This window comes from Geotrypetes seraphini, chromosome 2 (assembly GCF_902459505.1).
Source record: "Geotrypetes seraphini chromosome 2, aGeoSer1.1, whole genome shotgun sequence".
Lineage (NCBI taxonomy): Eukaryota > Metazoa > Chordata > Amphibia > Gymnophiona > Dermophiidae > Geotrypetes > Geotrypetes seraphini.
Window position 1 is genome coordinate 279349676 of NC_047085.1, and position 21608 is coordinate 279371283.

General features: G+C 45.5%; 1 protein-coding gene across 3 annotated transcripts in view; it reads right to left on the reverse strand.

Moving 5' to 3' along the window:
- TENT4A (terminal nucleotidyltransferase 4A) overlaps window positions 1-21608 on the reverse strand; it is a 547459-nt gene that overhangs the window by 276732 nt on the left and 249119 nt on the right. The gene's annotated exons all lie outside the window — the stretch shown is intronic.

A 21608-nucleotide genomic window follows, 5' to 3' on the forward strand; every position in this document is an offset into this window, starting at 1 on the left:
GAAGACTATCTTGTTGAAATGTGACCGTGTTGGGTCCTGCGCTTTCAACGGACTAGGTTCTTTAGGTTTTTTATGTGGATTATTTTATTTTTATGTGGATTGCTTTATTGTACTTTTGGAACTTTGACATAATAAAGTCCATTTCAGGAATATCGTCATTCCAGAGTGTTCTTTTTGATTCCTTCTGGACTTTTTTCTCTGTGGATATCTTGGGGTTAATTTTCTTTGGTTTTATATTGTGGCAAGCCACGCCCCAGGTTCTGTGGTGCAGAAATGGGCCAGTACTATCTTTGCCTTCCCCTTTGGTCAAGCTGAAAATAGCAGTTAAGGAACATATGTTGTTTAAAGGCAGATGGCATTTTAGGTTTCTGAACTGGGATGGGCAGCCTCATAGCTAGGGAAATTCCTCTGATGGGATTTATTACCACCTGAAGCATTGTTCTCTCTGCTCTTACCATGGGGCAAGTTGGAAGCAGTGCCTGACTTGCCACAGCAGGGAGGGAGGGATCCCCGGCAGCGGCTTCAGCAGTGGGCGGGCAGGGAGGGATCCCCAGTGGCGGTGGCCAGGCCATGTACTCTCAACAAATGGCCCATGTACTTGTACCACATGTTGAGAAACACTGCTCTAAAGCAGGGGTGCCCAACCTTGGCCCTTGCCAGATTCAGTTTTCAGCATTTTCCAAAAAAAAAAAAAAAAAAAAAGCATTAAATCTACTTGCATACAATGCAAGCAGTGCATGCAAACAGATCCCATGAAAATTAATTGGGGAAATCTTGAAAACCTGACAGAATTGCGGTCTTTGAGGATCGAAACTTAACAACCCTGCTCTAAAGCAGCTTTTAATTTAATTTTTACCAGTATTTCAGAGATTTCGGTTTCACCAGAGCAGAACTACAGATCTTCGTATTTGCTGATCTAATTTTATACACATAAGCTTCAGGAGTTGAAGGGGGCTAAGAATTATTTAAAGTCTCAATAGTTCCAAAGTGCCTCAAAGCATATCAAGTCCCATTAGGGTTTCAGGATATCTGTCGTGAATATGCCTGAGATAGATTTGCTTACCAAAGAAATACATACAACTCTCTCATGCATACTATATGGATATCCTGAAAACACCACCACAATCGGTGTACCCCAAGGACCACAACAAAATAATGTTATTTAACCGATCATACTTAGAGGAAACTTACATGTTGAACAAGATACAATAAACTTATTATTATTTGAGCCTATTAAATGAAATTCTGTCAATTCACAGTACTTACACATAAAGCAATGTATTAGTGTTGCTCAATATGCTGTTAATACCCAATAGACAATTTCAGTTTTTTCAAAACACAGACTTATAAACTGGAAGCAAAAATCTCACTTTTGCAATTTCAGTTAATGTTATTAAAAACAGACAATTCCCAAATCCAGATTTTACTTCCAATTAATTCTTTAAATTACAATATTTGCTTAGGGACTCAAGGTGGTCAAGAGATATTAATTTAGTTTGACTTAATAAAATAAAGTGATGGAGGCTTAATAATAATAATAATTTATTTTTTATATACCGCCAAAGCCATGATAGTTCAAGGCAGTTTACAATAAGAGGTGCTGGACAAACAGCGAAGTGGTACAATACAGTGAAGTGGTACAATACAAAGTCATCGTATTTGAGGTACAGTGATACATTATAAGATAATTAGGTTACAATCGATTGAACAAATTTGTTTTTATTGCTTTTCTAAAATTGAAGTAGGATGAGGAATGCATGATAATGTTACCCAGCCAGTCATTCCATTTACCTGCCCGGGAGGCAAGAGTTCTGTCCAGGAATCTTTTGTAGCGGCAGTCCTTTAAGGATGGGAAGGAGAACATGTGAATTCTGCGTTTGGGCCTAATAGGACTGTCCAGATGAAATTGGGAAACCAGGTATGTAGGGGCCAGGCCAAAAATTGATTTATAACAAAGGCAGAATAACTTGAACAAAACTCATGCTTCCAGGGGCAGCCAGTGAAGTTTCTGGTAGTAGGGGCTAACGTGTTCCCATTTTCTCAGCCCAAAAATCAGACAAACTGCCGAATTTTGAATGATTCGGAGTCTTTGGAGGGTTTTTTTGAAGGTTCCCAAATAAATGATGTTACTGTAGTCAAGTGTGCTAAGAATGGAAGATTGAACCAGAAAGCGGAATGAGACTGCGTCAAAATATTTTCTGATGGTTCTGAGTTTCCATAATATCGAGAAGCATTTCCTAACCAGTAAATCTGTGTGTATATTTAGGGTAAGGTGGTGGTCCAGTCACTCCCAGGATTTTTAAGGAATCTTCAACAGGGAAGGCCTGACTATTCACCAAAATTGTCAAGTCTTTAATTTTATAATTTGGGCTTGTTAAGAAAAATTTGGTTTTGTCTGAGTTGAGTTTTAGTTTGAATTCAGTCATCCATAATCCGATCTGTTTCAGGATGAGTGACAGATGATTGCTTGTTTCTGATGACAGGGATGTAAGAGGGATGACAATAGTGATATCATCTGCATAGATATAGAATTTGACTTTTATGCTTTGCAATAAGTTCCCTAGTGAGGTGAGATAAATGTTAAACAATGTTGGGGGTAGGGGAGAGCCCTGCGGAACTCTGCAAGAGTTTACCCAGCTGCTGGATTGTTTATTATCACTATAGACTTGATAAGATCGTTTAGTTAAAAAACCCTGAAACCATTTTAACACATTACCTGAAAGGCCAATTGATTCCAAACACTCAATCAGAATGGCATGATCGACCAAATTGAAGGCACTGCTTAAGTCTAATTGCAGAATTAGAGCACTTTTGCCTTGACTAAATAGGCTATGAAGGAAATCTAACAATGACTGTTTCAGTACTATATCCCAATCGAAAGCCTGATTGGTTGTCGTGTAGTATGTAGAATTTGTCTAAGTACATTACTAGGTCCTGGTTGACCAAACCTTTCATCAGCTTTACAAATAAGGGAGTGCTTGCAATAGGTCTGTAATTTGATGTCAGCTTTGTGGATTCTTTAGGATTTTTTTACAATTGGGGTAATCAAATCTGACCTAGATCCTCGGGAAATGTACCGATCAGTAGTAGAGAGGAAAGTCAATTGTATAGCTTGGCTTTGAAGGTGACTGGAGCTACTTTCATAATATTTGGTGGGCAGCAGTCTAGTCTGCAGTAGGAGTCAGCGTATTTCATGTAAGCTTTGCAGAACTGTTACCAGGACAGAGTAGTAAAGTTATTCCAGGACATGTCTGCCCTAAGTCCGTCTTTGTATTGAGCAACTGGGTAGGTCCTGAGGTTGGTAGTGGGGACCGTTAGTTCGGATCTTAAGTTTTTTATTTTGTTGTTAAAAAACTTGGTCAGAGCGTCTGCAGATGGTGGAGAGTCTAAGGTGGAGCAGGAGGAGGCCTGAGTATCATAAAGCTTGTTGACTAATTTGAAGAGGTTTCTGCTATTCGTGTTAGGTGAGCCTATTTTTTGGCCGTAGAAATTAGTACATTTCTTTATTATTAGTTTTTTTGTATTCTTTTAGTTTTAGTCTTCAATTCAATCTCTCTACACTATCTCCTAATTTCAACCATTGTCTTTCGAGTTTCCGCAATTCCCTTTTCACGTTTCCTAACTCAGCGTCAAACCAGCCTTCCAAATTCTTATTTCTCACTTTTCTTAGTTTGATGTGGGCCATTTTGTTTAGTATCTGTGTACTCGTATTAGTCCAAGAATCCACCAAGAAGGAGTCAGTATCTGGGTTAGAGTTTAAGTCGTAGTGTGACCAGAATTCCACTGGATTCACCGGGCCTCTGCTAGTTGTCATTTTCTTATTCCTTTTATTCTTCTTGGGTTTGGTTGGCGGGCGTCTTGCTTGCCAGCTAATTTGGAAATTGCATAATCGGTGGTCAGACCACAAAGAATCAGTCCAGGTAGCTTGTTTCCAGTTAATCCTGGGATTGACTAGTTCTTTGGAGGAAAAGGATACTAAATCTAATTGGTGGCCTTTTTGATGGGTCTTTTCAGGGGCTGGCGCAAAGAAGTTTAGTGAGGAGATGAAGGATAGTAAATCTTTGGAGTCACCCTGCTCTGTCTGCTCTAGGTGAATATTCAGATCACCGGTCAGTAGGTTATAAGGGCCTGTTATTGAGTTTGTAAGGAGGAACTCGTAGAAATTATCCTTGGCTGTGGGCCATTTCTTGGGAGGAACGTAAAATAGGGTAATTATTAAGCCATCTTCTAACTGGTCAGACCGGAGTTTACAAGAGAGGATTTCAAGGTCCGTTAAGGAATTAGAAACTAGGGTAGTAGCCTCAAAGGAATCTCTTAGGATAATAGCTATTCCTCACCCTTTTCCCTTGTTTCTAGGTTGAGATATAATTTTAAACCCAGGAGGCAAGATAGTCGCGAATAATGTCGTTATCTGAGACCAGTCAAATTTCAGTTAGGAGGACAAAATGAGGGTTGGTCTCTTCCAACCAGTCTTTGACCAATTGCACTTTGTTCCTAATAGATCGTATATTTAAATAGAAACCTTGAAGGATTAGATGGTCAGGAAGGTCAGTGACAAATGCGTAGGTAATCTTCCTCAGCATCTGCTGTTTTTTGCAATAAGGTCTGCTAGGTTTTCGTGAAGGGGGTACAGTCGGGATTTGGAAGGGACCCCATTCAGAACAGTCGTATAGAGCCCGATTTGTGGCCTTAAGAGGTACTGAATTAGTAAAGCGAGTCCTTGTAAGGACTGGGATAGGGATAGTATATAATGCATCAGTTGACCAGCTTTTGTAACAGATCCAATAAAACATAAGAGACCAGATCATATGCTTACTTAAAGTTGCCATCATGCAATAAGTGATCAACAGAGAATGAAAAAGTTATCACCTGAGTCAGGTTGAACTTAAGATCCTAAGAAAACCTGGGAAAACAGATCTTGAGACTTAATCAGATCCTAAGACTTAAACTGTTCCTAAGACTTAAGGGTAAGAACAGATCCTAATACATAAGCAGATCCCAAGAAAACCTGGGTAAAACCTAAGTTGGCTAGTAAAAATCTTAACCTGGATTCTGCACAGTAGTCTGCACTATAAAGTTTAGTAGACAAGAAAGCTGTGTGCAAAGACTAAAGACATCAATGAATTGCTCACATCAATTCAATGGTAACAAAACTACAGCAGAACTTCCAAAGTTGACCATCTCCTTAAGTTGACCTAATTTTCACAGACCGGAAATGCACCACATATACTAAGTGGAAGACTAACCTTTGTAAGTTGTATCTTGACCACTTGGACTATGACACATTAAATTTACCAGTTAAGTTCACTCTACAACAAGGGATAGACTTTGCCCATTAGTTGCATTTTTTTCTTTAGTACAAGTTCTTTTTTCATGTTTTATTATTACCACGTGTTGGATTAGGCCTAATGTTCTATTGCTTATCATGTGTTGCTGAAAATTTTTCAATGTGAAGGACTGGTCTGAATTTTAGGTACATCCTACAATTACTGAAAAATTTTACAGTTAATCGAGATATGATGGCCCAAAGGAAAGAGCTCAAACAGCTGACATTGAAAGAAAAGGTTTTATCTTCTACATTTTCTGGAAAGCTGCAGCCAAAGAAAGACAGCGGAGCATTTGGTGTTAGCAAGACCACAATTATCAACATCCAAAAATGTAAACATGAGTACTTGGAGAGATATGGTAAGGAAAGCAGAGACCTACAGCAGAAAAGAAGGAAACTTCCCTCGAAGTCGATGAAGCCATATTAAGCTGGTTTAAACAAATAAGGGCATTAACACCTGAATCTCTGGGCTGATGATCCAAACAGTTGCTATAAAATTTGCACAAGAATTCGGAATGACAGATTTCAAAGCATCAAGTGGTTGGCTTGAGAAATTTAAACTGAGACATGAGATCTCCCAGAAAGTCTTGTGTGGTGAAACCAATGAAGTTCCAGTAGAGGTTGTAGAAGAGTTCATAAAAAAGCTCCTGAACATCACCAGAGGCTTAAAAGATGACAATATCTTTAACACTATAATCTCACTACACTTTCGACCTGGTTTACAGCACAGCACAACTACTCATGAAAGATCTGCAGAGTCCATTCAGTTTGAATTGGACACAAAACTGAGTGAACTGAAGAGTACTCTGGATTCTGAATCTTTTGATACACAATTAAATGATATACAGAAAAAGATAAATAGTTTCAAGGTAGGATTACAAAAATACAAAATTTAAAAATTTAAACGCGATGAGGCGGACTACACCAAAGGTCCCATTTACCCATGGTTAGAGGTTCAATCTCAGCCAACAGACCCTGATTTTGCACGTTCTGATAAGTCCGATGGCAGTTCTTTGTCTACATCTGATGAGGATTTTTTACAGGGCAAAGGCCGACAGAACAAACACAACAGACAATATCAACAGAATCGAGGCCGTCAGCGGAACCGCAATCAACAACAACATCGGCCCAACACTCGGTCACAGAGAGGTCAAGTGACCAATCAGAGAGTTTAGTCATTAATCTATCTCACCACTCACTTATACCACTGGAAGTTGGTGTACTTTCTAAAGGGTTGACGTTTGTTCCTGTTCAGCCGTTACAATATTTGCATCTGCGTAAAGATCTAGATAGATTTTTCCGTAAGCTGCATTTACAGGAATTCTTTTTTTCGAAATCTTGCCCTCCAGTTATCCCTTCTGCTTTTCGTAGACCATCACGTTGGCTTCCACCCACCACACCAAGTCCTCATTTGACAACTTTTAAGGATTTGGTTTTACGTGACACTTGAAAGTTGGAGAATCATAGGCAATTTCAGCATTTTAATCTTTCTAAGGAGGAATATACAGCCTTGGAACGGCTACGAGGTAACACCTCCATAAGAATATGTCGGGCCGATAAAGGTGGTGCGGTGGTGGTCCTCTACATGGTTGGCTATCATAATGAAATCATCAGACAATTATCTGTTCAGACAGATTATCTTGAACTAACCTCTGACCTTACCACAGAACTTAGTCTTCTAATTAGAGAAATAACATTTTCTGCTCTGTTGAATGAACATATCACCAGACAGGAATATAAGTATCTTAATGAAGAACATCCCAGAGTTCCAGTATTCTATGTCCTGCCTAAAGTACATAAGTCACTACAACAGCCATCCTATAGTATCCAGTAATGGTTCCATTTTAGAGCCCCTATAATGCTTTGTTGACCACTTTCTTCAGTCACTTGTTCCTAGAGGCTTTTCTTATTTACGAGATTCTGCACATTTTCAGTTGAGACTTGAAGAAATAACCGATTGGCAAGCAGTTATCTTCTTGGTCACACTCGATGTTAGATCTTTATACACCATGATCCCTCAGGCTGAAGCCATTTCTATTATTCACACTTGCCTAGATGCCACTGCTATTGAACGGAAGGTACCCACTTCTTTCATTGTACAGATTCTAGCCTTGGCAATGCAAAGAAATTATTTTCGTTATGGCGAAAGGTTTTTTTCAACAGGTCTCTGGCGTGGCAATGGGTGCCACTATGGCCCCCTCAGTGGCTAATTTGTTTATGCAGCACTTTGAAAATCAATGGATTTTTTCCAACCCATATAGCATGCATATTAAACTATGGCTCCGGTTCATAGATGATATTTTCATAGCATGGATCGGTTCCTATGAGACTCTTTTTGAGTTTTATAACTGGCTTAAGCTCGCCACGCCAGAATACAGTTTGATATCAATGTCCATCCTACTAGAATTTCTTTTTTAGACATTCTCCTCAGTAAAAAGGGTTCCAAGCTGTAAACTACAGTTTTTCGTAAGAGCACGGATAGGAACACTTTTTTAGATTTCACCAGTAATCATCCATTGCCACTCAAGCAGAGTTTACCCACGTCCCAGTTTCTACGGTTCAAACGCATTTTTTCTGACTCCAGGGAGTTTCGTTGGCAGAGCAAGGATCTTTCTCAGCGACTATTGAATCGTGGCTATCCTCCACAAATTTTAAAGAAAGCCTATAAACGAGCCAAACATGTAGATCGGAGGTTTCTGTTTCTGTCTAAAGTACGAACCCCAGATGCGCAAACTATTACTTGTGTATTGCAGTTTTCACCATCAACAAAATGCGTGGTTAAATTTTAACGTCGACATTGGAACATTTTGAGTCAGGATCCTGCATTTTTTGATTGCCACCTCCGTATGGCCTATTCTAGGCAAAAGAATCTTAAGGAACTTTTGAGTCCTTCAGATAGTTTTGTTTCAAAACCTCAATACAGCCAGCATGAAGGAAGTCACTCTAAATGTCAGAGGTGTCAAATTTGTGCCATAACGATGGTTTTATCTGGTGGTTTTAAACACCCGGCATTGGGCAAAATGCATTTTATTCGTTTTCATACCACTTGTCTCACGGACCATGTCGTTTATCTTATTATGTGTCCCTGTCAGATGATTTATGTGGGTCAAACAACACGCCCCTTTAAAACATGCATGACAGAACATAAAAGTTGTCTCCACACTGGCAAACTGCAGGCACCAATCGTTGCTCATTGTTTGGAGTTCAATCATGTTTTTGAAGACCTACGGTGTTGTGTAATAGATTATATTCCTACAAACCATCACAATCGTCAGCGTCTGCTTTTACAAAGAGAACTTTTTTGGATTTGTGCTTTGGAAACTGAGGAACCTAAAGGGTTTAAACTCTAGGACTGAATGGCATCATGCATTGTGATTGACAGTAGCAGTGGTGAGGTGTGTGTGGGGGATGGGTTAGGACTTTCGGGAGAGGTTTCAACATATAGGATCTTATCCAATCCTGTTCTATCTTTGTCCCATGTGACTACAACCAATGGGATTTAAATAGGCGGGGCATATTCCACCCTCTGTGTTTGGGGAACCTCCATGTTTGATCGAGGAGTTGATTTGAGAGTACGTTGAAAAGTGTCCGGTCCATTTCGCCGAGAGATTTGAGCAGCTATCCTTCAAACGTTAAGTATTTGATCTTATATAACTTTGTGTTTTGCAGGATTGACTGTGACTTCACGTCCTGAGGCAGCTTGTAATTAGCGAAACGCTGGCCACCGTCGATGTGCGGTGTCTCTCTGTCCACTTAATAGAATTTAGCTTTTCAAATCATTTTCAGATTATAGGGGTCCCGATACAAGGCAGAGTATATCCCACTTGCATTGCACAAGGCTTTTCTCCATTGAAATTATTGAGGAGGTTTTTTTATGCCAGTGACTTTATTACACCCTGTAAAACTCCACCTGTTTTCAACCTGAGTTTCTCGGTTTGGTGGAGGGGGAGATCTGAGGCTTTTTCCTAATTTTAATAATTTTCATAGAAGAAGCTTTGCTGATGTGCGAATTGTAGGTTTTTTTGCCTTGTTCTGGAACTCTATACCTGTGGAATGTTTAGTACTCTCTTTGTGGACTCTGCTGATCTTTCATGAGTACCGTATTTTCGCGGATATAACGCGCACCTGTGTAAAACGCGCACAGGGGTATAGCGCGCAGAAATCACGATGATATGTACCAAAACTTTTCTATACCGCGCTCAGGCATATAACGCGCATGATGCCCGACGCTCCTTTCGCCCGCCCTGACTTTCCGTGCGCTGTCCCGACTCTCCGTTCACCCCCCCTGACTTCCGTGCACTGCCCTGACTTTCCGTGCGCTGTCCTGACTCTCCGTTCACCCCCCCTGACTTTCCGTGCACTGTCCCCCCTTGAAGTCCTGTCCCCCCTTGAAGGTCTGTCCCCATCCTGAAAGCCTGATGCCCCCCCCGACGTCCGATACATCCCCCCCCCGGCAGGACCACTCGCACCCTCACCCCGAAGGACCGCCGACTCCCCAACAATATCGGGCCAGGAGGGAGCCCAAACCCTCCTGGCCACGGCGACCCCCTAACCCCACCCCGCACTACATTACGGGCAGGAGGGATCCCAGGCCCTCCTGCCCTCGACGCAAACCCCCTCCCCCCAACGACCGCCCCCCCCAAGAACCTCCGCCCGTCCCCCAGCCGACCCGCAACCCCCCTGGCCGACCCCCACGACACCCCCACCCGCCTTCCCCGTACCTTTGTGTAGTTGGGCCAGAAGGGAGCCCAAACCCTCCTGGCCACGGCGACCCCCTAACCCCACCCCGCACTACATTACGGGCAGGAGGGATCCCAGGCCCTCCTGCCCTCGACGCAAACCCCCCCCCCCCCCAACGACCGCCCCCCCCAAGAACCTCCGCCCGTCCCCCAGCCGACCCGCGACCCCCCTGGCCGACCCCCACGACCCCCCCACCCCCCTTCCCCGTACCTTTGGAAGTTGGCCGGACAGACGGGAGCCAAACCCGCCTGTCCGGCAGGCAGCCAACGAAGGAATGAGGCCGGATTGGCCCATCCGTCCTAAAGCTCCGCCTACTGGTGGGGCCTAAGGCGCGTGGGCCAATCAGAATAGGCCCTGGAGCCTTAGGTCCCACCTGGGGGCGCGGCCTGAGACACATGGTCGGGTTTGGCCCATGTGCCTCAGGCCGCGCCCCCAGGTGGGACCTAAGGCTCCAGGGCCTATTCTGATTGGCCCACGCGCCTTAGGCCCCACCAGTAGGCGGAGCTTTAGGACGGATGGGCCAATCCGGCCTCATTCCTTCGTTGGCTGCCTGCCGGACAGGCGGGTTTGGCTCCCGTCTGTCCGGCCAACTTCCAAAGGTACGGGGAAGGGGGGTGGGGGGGTCGTGGGGGTCGGCCAGGGGGGTCACGGGTCGGCTGGGGGGGCGGTCGGAGGTTCTTGGGGGGGGCGGTCGTTGGAGGGAGGGGGGTTTGCGTCGAGGGCAGGAGGGCCTGGGATCCCTCCTGCCCGTAATGTAGTGCGGGGTGGGGTTAGGGGGTCGCCGTGGCCAGGAGGGTTTGGGCTCCCTTCTGGCCCAACTACACAAAGTACGGGGAAGGCGGGTGGGGGTGTCGTGGGGGTCGGCCAGGGGGGTCGCGGGTCGGCTGGGGGACGGGCGGAGGTTCTTGGGGAGGGGGCGGTCGTTGGGGGGAGGGGGTTTGCGTCGAGGGCAGGAGGGCCTGGGATCCCTCCTGCCCGTAATGTAGTGCGGGGTGGGGTTAGGGGGTCGCCGTGGCCAGGAGGGTTTGGGCTCCCTCCTGGCCCGATATTGTTGGGGAGTCGGCGGTCCTTCGGGGTGAGGGTGCGAGTGGGCCTGCCGGGGGGGGGGGATGTATCGGACGTCGGGGAGTCGGCCGGGCAAGAGGGCTTGGGCTCCCTCTTGCTCCGATCGTGGATGCGGGTGCGGGTGGGAGCGCGTGCGAGCGGTCGTTCGGGGTGGGGGTGCGAGCGGTCCTGCTGGGGGGGTGAATCGGGCGTCGGGCGGGGTGGGAACTATGTTTAAAAACTTTTCTATACCGCGCTCAGGCATATAACGCGCGAGGGGTATGCGCGGTAGGTAAAATCGCGTATAACGCGCGCGTTATATCTGCGAAAATACGGTAGTTGTGCTGTGCTGTAAACCAGGTCGAAAGTGTAATAAGATTATATTGTTTGGTTTTTCGAGGGGCTTGTGTTGTGTTTGCTAATATCTTTAACACTGACAAGCGCATACTCTTTCTAGGAGATTCCTGACAGGAGCCTCATCATGAAGGGTGACAAATGTAAAGGCGGAAAACTTTCCAAAAAATGTTTCACGGTTCTGCTTTTCACTAGCTCAACCGGAAAGAAACTAAAAAGCTCTTGATGATTGGTAAATCAGCAAAACCACATACATTCAAGAACCTGAAGTCCGAAGACCTCCCCTCACTTGGAGATCAAACAAATGTGCATGGATGACTGGAGTGGGTAAGGGGTATCAATCGAGAAAGAGGACGACACGGTTAATTCTACTGATGACAGACAACTGTCCTGGCAAGTGAATCATCTCACAAATGTGACACTGAAATTTCTGTCTCCAAACATGACCTAAAAAAATCCAACCTCTTTATCAAGGCATCATAAAAACATTTAAAATGTACTACTGAACCTAGCTCCTATAGTGGGTCATTACTAAAACACAAACCTGTGGTCTGCCTGTGGAAGCAACTTCATCCACTGCATCAATTAATACTCTGGATGCTGCCCTCTGGATTAGTTCTGCTTGGAGTAAAGTTCAGCCAGAAACGATACAGCAGTATTTCAAGAAATTAGATTTGTTACAACCCACGAATATGATGTTTTGGCCCTATCAGGCAGTCTATCTCCCATGGCAGAATTCAAAGGAGTACATTTTGAAGGTTTTGTTGCAATGGATGAGGTGGCAACCTGTAACAAACCTGACCTATATGTTGACCAGTTTGTACAGTCCCTTGGGTGGCCAACTTACAGAGATTCTACTGTATTGATTATTGAACTCAAGATGTACAGAAGATCTGAAGACTGAGATGCTGAGGCTTCTGCGAGGAGTAAATTAATTTTTAGCTCTCTTTAGCTAGCATTAATAAGGGTTTAATGCTTATTTATTTAGTTTTATATGAGTATGAAGTACCCATAACATTTTTTCTAGTTTGTTTAGTATATCAATGGAAAAATACAATAGGGGGGATGAGAATCCAATACGATTGCATTCACCTGCAGGTCAAAGGGGAAATGACTTACCTGTAACTTCACAGCTAAGGAAGCTGTAAGGGAGACAGTGTGGCACAGTGGTTAAAGCTACAGCCTCAGCATCCTGAGGTTGCGGGTTCAAACCCATGCTGCTCCTTGTGACCCTGGGCAAGTCACTTAATCCCTCTTATTGCCCCAGGTACATTAGATAGATTGTGAGCCCACCGGGACAGACAGGGAAAATGCTTTGAGTACCTGAATAAATTCATGTGAACCATTCTGAGCTCTCCTGGGAGAATGGTATAAAAAGTTAAATAAACAAACTCAGATACCACCATACCGGTAATATTTATACAGCAAACATTTGAGACTTGCACATGCAACTCTTCCAGTTGCCAATACAAATCTAGCATCAGGAAGAATTGAGATGAGTGTCTGAATACTCAGTGCTGTTTTTAGTTCTATTAATGTCAGCATTTTCACTGCTGTCAGAGAATGACAAAGGGACAAAGTTTGTCCCCATCCTCATTAGATCTAATCATATTGGCCAATGGGGTGGTCCAAAAATATAAAGTTCATGGGACATGACCAATACTGCCTCTAAGGAATGGCCAGGTACGTGCAAATTTCTCATGTGAGCAACATGTTCCAAAAATATTTTTTGGGTGAGCAACAAGCTTTAAAAACCAACAATTTTCTAGATTTGCAAATATTTTTATGAGCGACCATGTAAAATCTGTGAGCGAAACTCTTAGAATGTATGAGCCATTCCGCCGACATCGACTCTTCCTGCCTCTCCCGATCTACATCTTACTGCTGGGCCGGGCGTGTGAGCTTGCTCCACCCCCCAAAACTCGCCGGAAGATCTGAAAACTCTGCCTCTCTCAACGGCGCGTGGAGCCATTTTGCAGCCGCTGCTGCCCTACATCCCACCTGCCGAGATTGCCTGCCCTGCTCCTGGAGAGGGCCCGCCGACATCGACTCCTCCTGCCTCTCCCGATCTACATCTTAATGCTGGGCCGGGCGTGTGAGCTTGCTCCGCCCCCCAAAACTCGCCGGGAGATCTGAAAACATTTGAAGAATGGTATGCCTTCAGGGCCCCGCGGTGGTTGAAATAGTGAAAACATGGCCACAAACACTATAGCATACTTATGCATGGAGTGTATGACAACACCTGCAGAAATATCAACTTCATCAGTACCGTATTTTCACGCATATAATGCGCGCATTATACACGATTTTATAAACCGTGCATAACCATGCGTGTTATACGCGTGAGCGCGTTGTACACATTTTTTTTACATAGTTCCCCCCCCTCCCGACGTCCGATTCACCCGCAGGACCGCTCGCACCCCCACCCCGAAGGACCGCTCGCACTCGCACCCCCACCCCGATGGACCGCTCGCACCCGGTCAGATGAAATCTGAGCCAAGGCCTGTAGAAACACCAAGAGCCTGCCACTGCCTCAAAAAGTCTCCTGAGAACTTCCACTAGGCAGTCCTGCATATCCTTGACTATCACACCACCTTCGCTCGAAAGGGAGGTTCCCTTAGGAACCTGTGCAACCAAGTTATCTACTTTAGTTGCCGATGCTCCTATGCCATAGGATACAGCCATGACATGATTCTTGCTACTGTGAGAAACCCTTCAGGAGAATCCCACTGCTCTGAAATACATTAATGTCCAGATGCCAGGGAAATGCAGAGATTGAACCCTCACTACACTCATGAGAAAGGAGGTATAAGGAGCTGGCTGCATATCTAAATTGAGCTCATGCAGAGACTCCGAAATGAGATCCGGTAAGGCAGCGGACTTAAAAAGCGCAAAACCATGGTATCATCCCCAGGTTCTAAAGTCAAGGATTTAAAGTGCCAACCACATACCCAGATCTCCAGACAGAGGACACGCATCCTCAGAGATGAGGGTAACAGTAAAAATATCCTCATTGGTAAGCCCTATGTAGCATGGAATAAATTTATAGCCTGACCCAAGAAATTATTATTTTGATGGATTTAAAGTAAAATGATTTCTAACTTGGATTCTGAAGGACTTGAGCCAGCACTGCTTCAGCCATCTGTTCAGAAAAGTGTTAAATGCACCTATTCAATGGAGTACAAAAGGACGGCCAGGGTGGATAACAGGGCTAAACAGAACTTTAGTGTACCATAATAGAAGGTGTATCAGTGGAACAGGGTATAGGCCAGCATCTCTTCACACCAAATTCAACTATGAACTACTCTAGTCTGCAAGAACAATAGAATCTAATCAGACCCTATTCAGTCATTGCAAGCCACTCAAAGAAAATTCAAATCAGATGATAGAGAAACAGAGGGAATTGAAAGACTGCTCTGTGATGCCAGAGACATAGGGCTAGATTCAAGTCCCGACCACTTAGCAACCCAGACCTGATTCACTAACCTGCTTCCCGATCAGGTTCTGATCCGCGCATACAAATGAGGGGAAAAACATCCAAAAGTAGGGAAGGCAGCAATTCACAAACAAAAACAGTACTCCGACTGGGCACTCCGACTGGGCTGGCCGATCACAAAAGAAGTGACTGGTGAAGACTTTGCCAACTGTTCTGCAGCTGTGAAATCACTTTACATACCATCCTGCTCGCTGCCTCTCTGCTCTGCAGCCGTGAAATCAACTTCCTCCAAAGCAACCGCCAAGCACAGTGAACACCGCTACCCATGCCGTCATCTACTATGTTACTATGTCACAACCAGGCAGACACAGAGGACACAACAGGCGCAGAAGACACAGCAGGCGCAGAAGACACACAGGCAGGCAGACACAGAGGACAGCCACTGCAGACACAGCAATGTTACTTACCTTAACAGTTGTTATCCAGGGACAGCAGGCAGCTATTCTCACTAATGGGTGACGTGATCCAACGGAGCCCCGATGCGGATGCCTCACAAGCATTTTTGCTTTAAAAAACTCAAAGTTTCAAGTTGCCCGCACCGCACATGCACGAGTGCCTTCCCGCCCAGACCAGGGCGCATCTCCTCAGTTCAGATAGCTAGCAGAAAAGCCAACACAGGGGAGGTGGGTGGGACGTGAGAATAGCTGCCTGCTATCCCTGGATAACAACTGTTACGGTAAGTAACAATGCTTTATCCCAGGACAAGCAGGCAGGTATTCTCACTAATGGGTGACCTCCAAGCTAACCACAATGGGATGGTGGGAGAGTTGGCAACTTAGGAGAATAAATTTTGTAATACTGTTTGGCCAAACTGTCCATCCCTTCTGGAGAAAGTATCCAGACAATAATGAGAAGTGAAGGTGTGAACCGAGGACCAAGTGGCAGCCTTACAAATCTCCTCAATCGGTGTCGATCTGAGAAAGGCTACAGAAGCTGCCATTGCTCTGACCTTATGGGCTGTGTGACTTTACTGTGAAGGGGTAATCCAGCCTGGGCATAGCAGAAGGAGATACAAGCCGCCATCCAGTTGGAGATGGTACACTTAGAGATGGGACATCCCAACTTGTTCGGATCAAAGGAGATGAAAAGTTGAGGAGCAGTTCTGTGTGGTTTGGTGCGTTCCAAGTAGAAAGCCAAAGCACGTTTACAGTCCAGAGTATGAAGAGCTGATTCTCCAGGATGAGAATGAGGCTTTGGAAAAAACAAAGGAAGAACAATGGATTGATTCAGATTAAATTCCGAGAGCACTTTGGGGAGGAATTTTGGATGAGTGCGAAGGACCACCTTGTCATTGTGGAACACTGTGAAAGGTGGATCCACAACCAATGCTTGAAGCTCACTAATTCGATGAGCTGAAGTGAGGCCAATGAGAAGCACCACTTTCCAAGTGAGATACTTCAGATGAGCCTTGTTAAGAGGTTCAAATGGAGGTTTCATAAGCTGAGAAAGAACAACATTGAGGTCCCAAACCACTGGAGGCGGTTTGAGGGGAGGATTGACATGGAAAAGTCCTTTCATGAATCTGGAAACCACTGGATGAGCAGAGAGAGGTTGAAGAGGCTGATGAAAAGCAGCAATTGCACTCAGATGGACTCGTATTGATAGACTTGAGGCCAGAATGAGAAAGGTACAAAAGATAATCCAAAACTGAAGACAAGGAGGAGTGTTGTGGCTCATGATGATGAGAAAAACACCAAGCAGAAAATCTAGTCCACTTTTGGTGGTAGCATTGTCTAGTAGCAGGCTTCCTTGAAGCTTCTAGGACATCTTTCACAAGTTGAGAAAACTGGAGAGGGGTTACGTTGAGAGGAACCAAGCTGTCAGGTGTAGAGACTGCAGGTTGGGATGAAGTAGAAATCCCTGATGCTGTGTAAGCAGCGATGGAAACACTGGTAGAAGGAAGGGCTCCCTGCTGCTGAGTTGAAGTAGAAGGGAGTACCAAGGTTGTCTGGGCCAACGTGGAGCAATCAGAATCATGGTGGCATGGTCTGACTTGAGTTTGACTAGAGTCTTCTGGATGAGAGGAAATGGAGGAAATGCATATAGAAAGAGATTCGTCCAATCCAAGAGAAAAGCATCTGCCTCGAGGCGGTGAGGAGTGTAGATCCTGGAGAACTGAGGCAGTTTGAAGTTGTGGGGGGTTGCAAAGAGGTCGATCTGAGGAGTTCCTCACTGAGAAAAGATGTGATGGAGGGGCGTTGAGTGGAGGGTCCACTCGTGAGGTTGCAGTAGACGACTCAAGTTGTCTGCCAAGGCATTGTCCGCCCCCTCAATGTAGACAGCTTTGAGGAAGGTGTTGTGGACAGTCGCCCAGTCCCAAACCTTCAAAGCTTCCTGGCAGAGGGAGGCCGATCCCGTGCCCCCCTGCTTGTTGACATAATACATGGCGACTTGGTTGTCCGTGCGAATGAGGACCACCTTGTCCTGAAGCAGGTGCTGGAAAGCGTTGAGGGCATTGAAAATCGCTCTGAGTTCCAGAGATTGATATGGTGCAGGCGGTCTGTGCTGGTCCAATAGCCCTCAGTGCGGAGGCCGTCCAGATGAGCCCCCCAGGCATAAGTGGACGAGTCGGTCGTGAGGACTTTCTGGTGGTGGGGGGGGCGTTTGGAACAACAAACCTCTGGATAGATTGGAGGATAGCATCCACCAGCGAAGAGACTGTTGCAGAGCAGGAGTGACCTGGATGTGTCGGGACAGAGGGTCGGATATCTGCGTCCACTGAGATGCCAGGGTCCACTGTGGAATCCTGAGGTGAAGTCTGGCAAAAGGAGTCACGTGAACTGTAGAGGTTATGTGGCCCAGGAGAATCATCATGTGTCTCGCTGAGATGGACGGGCGAGAGGGAATTGCAAGCTATTAACGCCTGGATGAGACGATGGTGCGAAGAAGAAGGCTTTGACTTTGTGTGCAACTGGACGGCATTCTGGGGAAAAAGCAAGTACTACAGAAAGGATGGACTACACCTCAACAAGGAAGGAGCAAGAGTATTGGCAGGCAACATGAAGAAGGCCATCGAGAAGGCTTTAAACTAACAAATAGGGGAAAGCCGACAGTCGACCACCAGTCGATGGCACGGACGACAGGTTGCCCCGATGAAGAAACCATGGGCTACTACTCATACACAGGAGGGGACGACCTCACAGCAAATAAAGAAGAGAAGGCAGGAAGGGACAACTCAGACACAGGAGGGGATGACCGTACAGCAAACAAGAGAGACAACACTGGAACGGTTAAGGAAACCGTGAAAGAAACAGTAGAGACAGTAAAGAGTAGGAAGTCCAAAAAGGTAACACGAAGAGAACTCAAATGTATGTATACGAATGCTAGAAGTCTAGGAAACAAAATGGGGGAACTAGAGACAATAGCAAGACATGATAAGTTGGAAATCATTTGCATAACAGAAACATGGTGGAACGAAGAAAACAAATGGGACACAGTGCTACAGGGATACAAACTATATAGAAGAGATCGAGTAGGGCAGAAAGGTGGAGGTATTGCCCTATATGTTCAGGAAGGAGTAGAATCTGTTGAAGTGGCTACGACGGAAATGAAAGAGAAGCTAGAGTCCCTCTGGATCAAGATTCATGGCCAAAACAGCGCAGACACAAAAATTGGCCTTTACTATCGTCCGCCAGGACAGGCGGAGGAAACTGACTCAGAAATGATAGAGGAAATCAAACAAGAATGCAAGACGGGCAATGTAATAATATTGGGAGACTTCAATTTCCCGAGGATAGACTGGAAACTAGGAACCTCCAACTGCGGCAAGGAGGCCAAGTTCCTGGAGGCGCTAGGGGATTGCTTCCTGGAACAAATGGTAAAAGAGCCGACAAGAGGCAACGCCACCCTGGACTTGGTACTAAATGGCCTCACGGGTCCGACAAAAGAAGTAGAAGTTACGGTACCGCTGGGGACGAGCGATCACAATGTGATCAGATTTAAGCTTGACATCGGGAATAGAAAACATGCCAAAACCCTAACCAAAACCTTAAACTTTAAAAAGGGCAAATACGATCACATGAGAGCCATGGTGAAAAAACGACTCAAGAAAAAGGTGGACAAACTTGAAACGGTAGACCAGGCATGGTCCCTACTGAAAAATACTATCACAGAAGCACAAAATCTCCACATTCCGAGGATCTCCAAAGAGGGGAGAACAAAAGGTAAGGGAAAACCGGCATGGCTTACCAGACAGGTGAGGAAAGCCATAAAAGAAAAGAAGGACTCTTTCAAAAAATGGAAACACATGAAAACAACCGAAGCATGGAAAAAACATAAAGATGATCAGAAGAGTGGGATTTGCACAGTGGGAGCCGGCTGAGAGCGGCGATCTCCAGTTGGGGGGGGGGGGTTTGCACAGTGGGAGTCGGGTGAGAGGGGTGATCTCCAGTTGGGGGGGGGGTTTGCACAGTGGGAGCCAGGTGAGAGCAGCGATCTCCAGTTAGGGGGGGGGGGGGGTTGCACAGTGGGAGCCGGGTGAGAGTGGCGATCTCCAGTTTGGGGGGGGGGTTTGCACAGTGGGAGCCGGGTGAGAGCGGTGATCTCCAGTTGGGGTTTTTTTTTTTGGTTTTGTTTTAAGTTGAAAGCCGGCGCTATAGCTCCTCTCTCGATCCTGGTGCATTTCGAGAGAGGAGCCGGTACCATTTACAGTGAGAGGCGGGGGTGAGGAAGGCCGCCACAGTTGTGTAATTTTTTTTTTTTTTAGTTGAAAGCCGCCGCGAGCAGGTGGTGACGTAAAACCCGCGCATGCGCAATCGTGTTTTCGTGACGGATCAGGACTATGAGGAAAAAATAGCGCAAGAGGCCAAAAACTTCAAACCCTTCTTTAGATACGTGAAAGGGAAAAAACCCACAAAAGAGGCGGTGGGACCCCTGGACGACCAGGGAAGAAAAGGGTACATCAAAGAGGATAAACAAATTGCAGACAAACTAAATTCCTTCTTTGCGTCCGTCTTTACGGAGGAGGATACCGCTAAAATACCAGAAGCAGTGAAAGTGTTTAGTGGAGTAATAGAAGACAGCCTCACCACAGTTGAAGTGGAGTTGGACCAGATATACTACCAGATTGACAAACTTAAAAGTGACAAATCCCCTGGACCGGATGGAATTCATCCGAGAGTTTTAAAGGAATTGAAGGTTGAAATCGGAGAGCTATTGCAAAAACTTGCCAATCTGACAATCAGAACTGGACAGATACCAGAAGACTGGAAGATAGCAAACGTCACGCCAATTTTCAAAAAAGGATCGAGAGGGGAACCGGGCAACTAAAGACCTGTGAGCCTTACGTCTGTCCCTGGAAAGATGGTTGAAGCACTGATCAAGGATAGCATAGTCCGGCACCTAGATACACACGACTTGATGAAACCCAGTCAACATGGGTTCAGGAAAGGGAAATCATGTTTAACGAATTTACTTCAATTTTTTGAGACCGTGAACAAGCAAATTGATAGTGGAATGACGGTGGACATAATATATTTGGACTTCCAGAAGGCGTTCGACAAAGTTCCACATGAAAGACTTCTCAGGAAACTACAAAGCCATGGTATAGAGGGAGATATACACAGGTGGATAGGCAAATGGCTGGAAAACAGAAAGCAGAGAGTGGGCATAAATGGGAAGTTCTCAGACTGGGAGAAAGTGACTAGTGGTGTGCCCCAGGGCTCAGTTCTTGGGCCGATCCTATTTAATGTTTACATCAATGACCTGGAAGAAGGAGTATCCAGTGAGATCATTAAATTTGCAGACGACACAAAGCTATGCCGGGCAATCAGATCGCAGGAGGATAGCGAGGAACTCCAGAGCGACTTGTATCAGTTAGAGAAATGGGCAGAGCAATGGCAGATGAAGTTCAACGTGGAGAAATGCAAAGTAATGCATTTAGGTAGTAAGAATAAGGAACACGAGTATAGAATGTCAGGCGCAACTCTGGGTAAGAGCGAACAAGAAAAGGACCTGGGTGTACTGATAGATAGGACCCTGAAGCCGTCGGCACAATGCGCGGCAGCGGCAAAGAAAGCAAACAGAATGTTGGGCATGATAAAGAAAGGAATCACGAGTAGATCGGAGAAAGTCATAATGCCGCTTTATAGAGCAATGGTCAGACCACACTTGGAATACTGTGTCCAACATTGGTCTCCCAAGCTAAAGAAGGATATAAAACTGCTTGAGAGGGTGCAGAGACGAGCAACGAAGCTAATAAGAGGTATGGAGAACTTGGAATATGAGGAACGACTCAAGAAACTGGGACTGTTCTCCCTTGAGAAGAGGAGGCTGCGAGGGGACATGATCGAGACGTTCAAAATGCTGAAAGGCATCGATAAAATAGAGCAGGAAAATAAATTATTTACATTGTCCAACGCGACACGGACAAGAGGACATGGTTTGAAGCTAAGGGGGGACAAGTCCAGGACAAATGCCAGGAAGTTCTGCTTTACACAGCGAGTGGTAGACGCCTGGAATGCTCTCCCAAAGGAGGTTATTAAGGAATCCACTGTGCTAGGATTCAAAGGCAAATTAGATGCACATCTCCTTACGAGAGGCATAGAGGGATATGGGTGACTAAAACTACATACCTGACTGGGCCTCCGTGTGTGCGGATCGCCGGACTCGATGGACCATGGGTCTGATCCGGAGATGGCAGTTCTTATG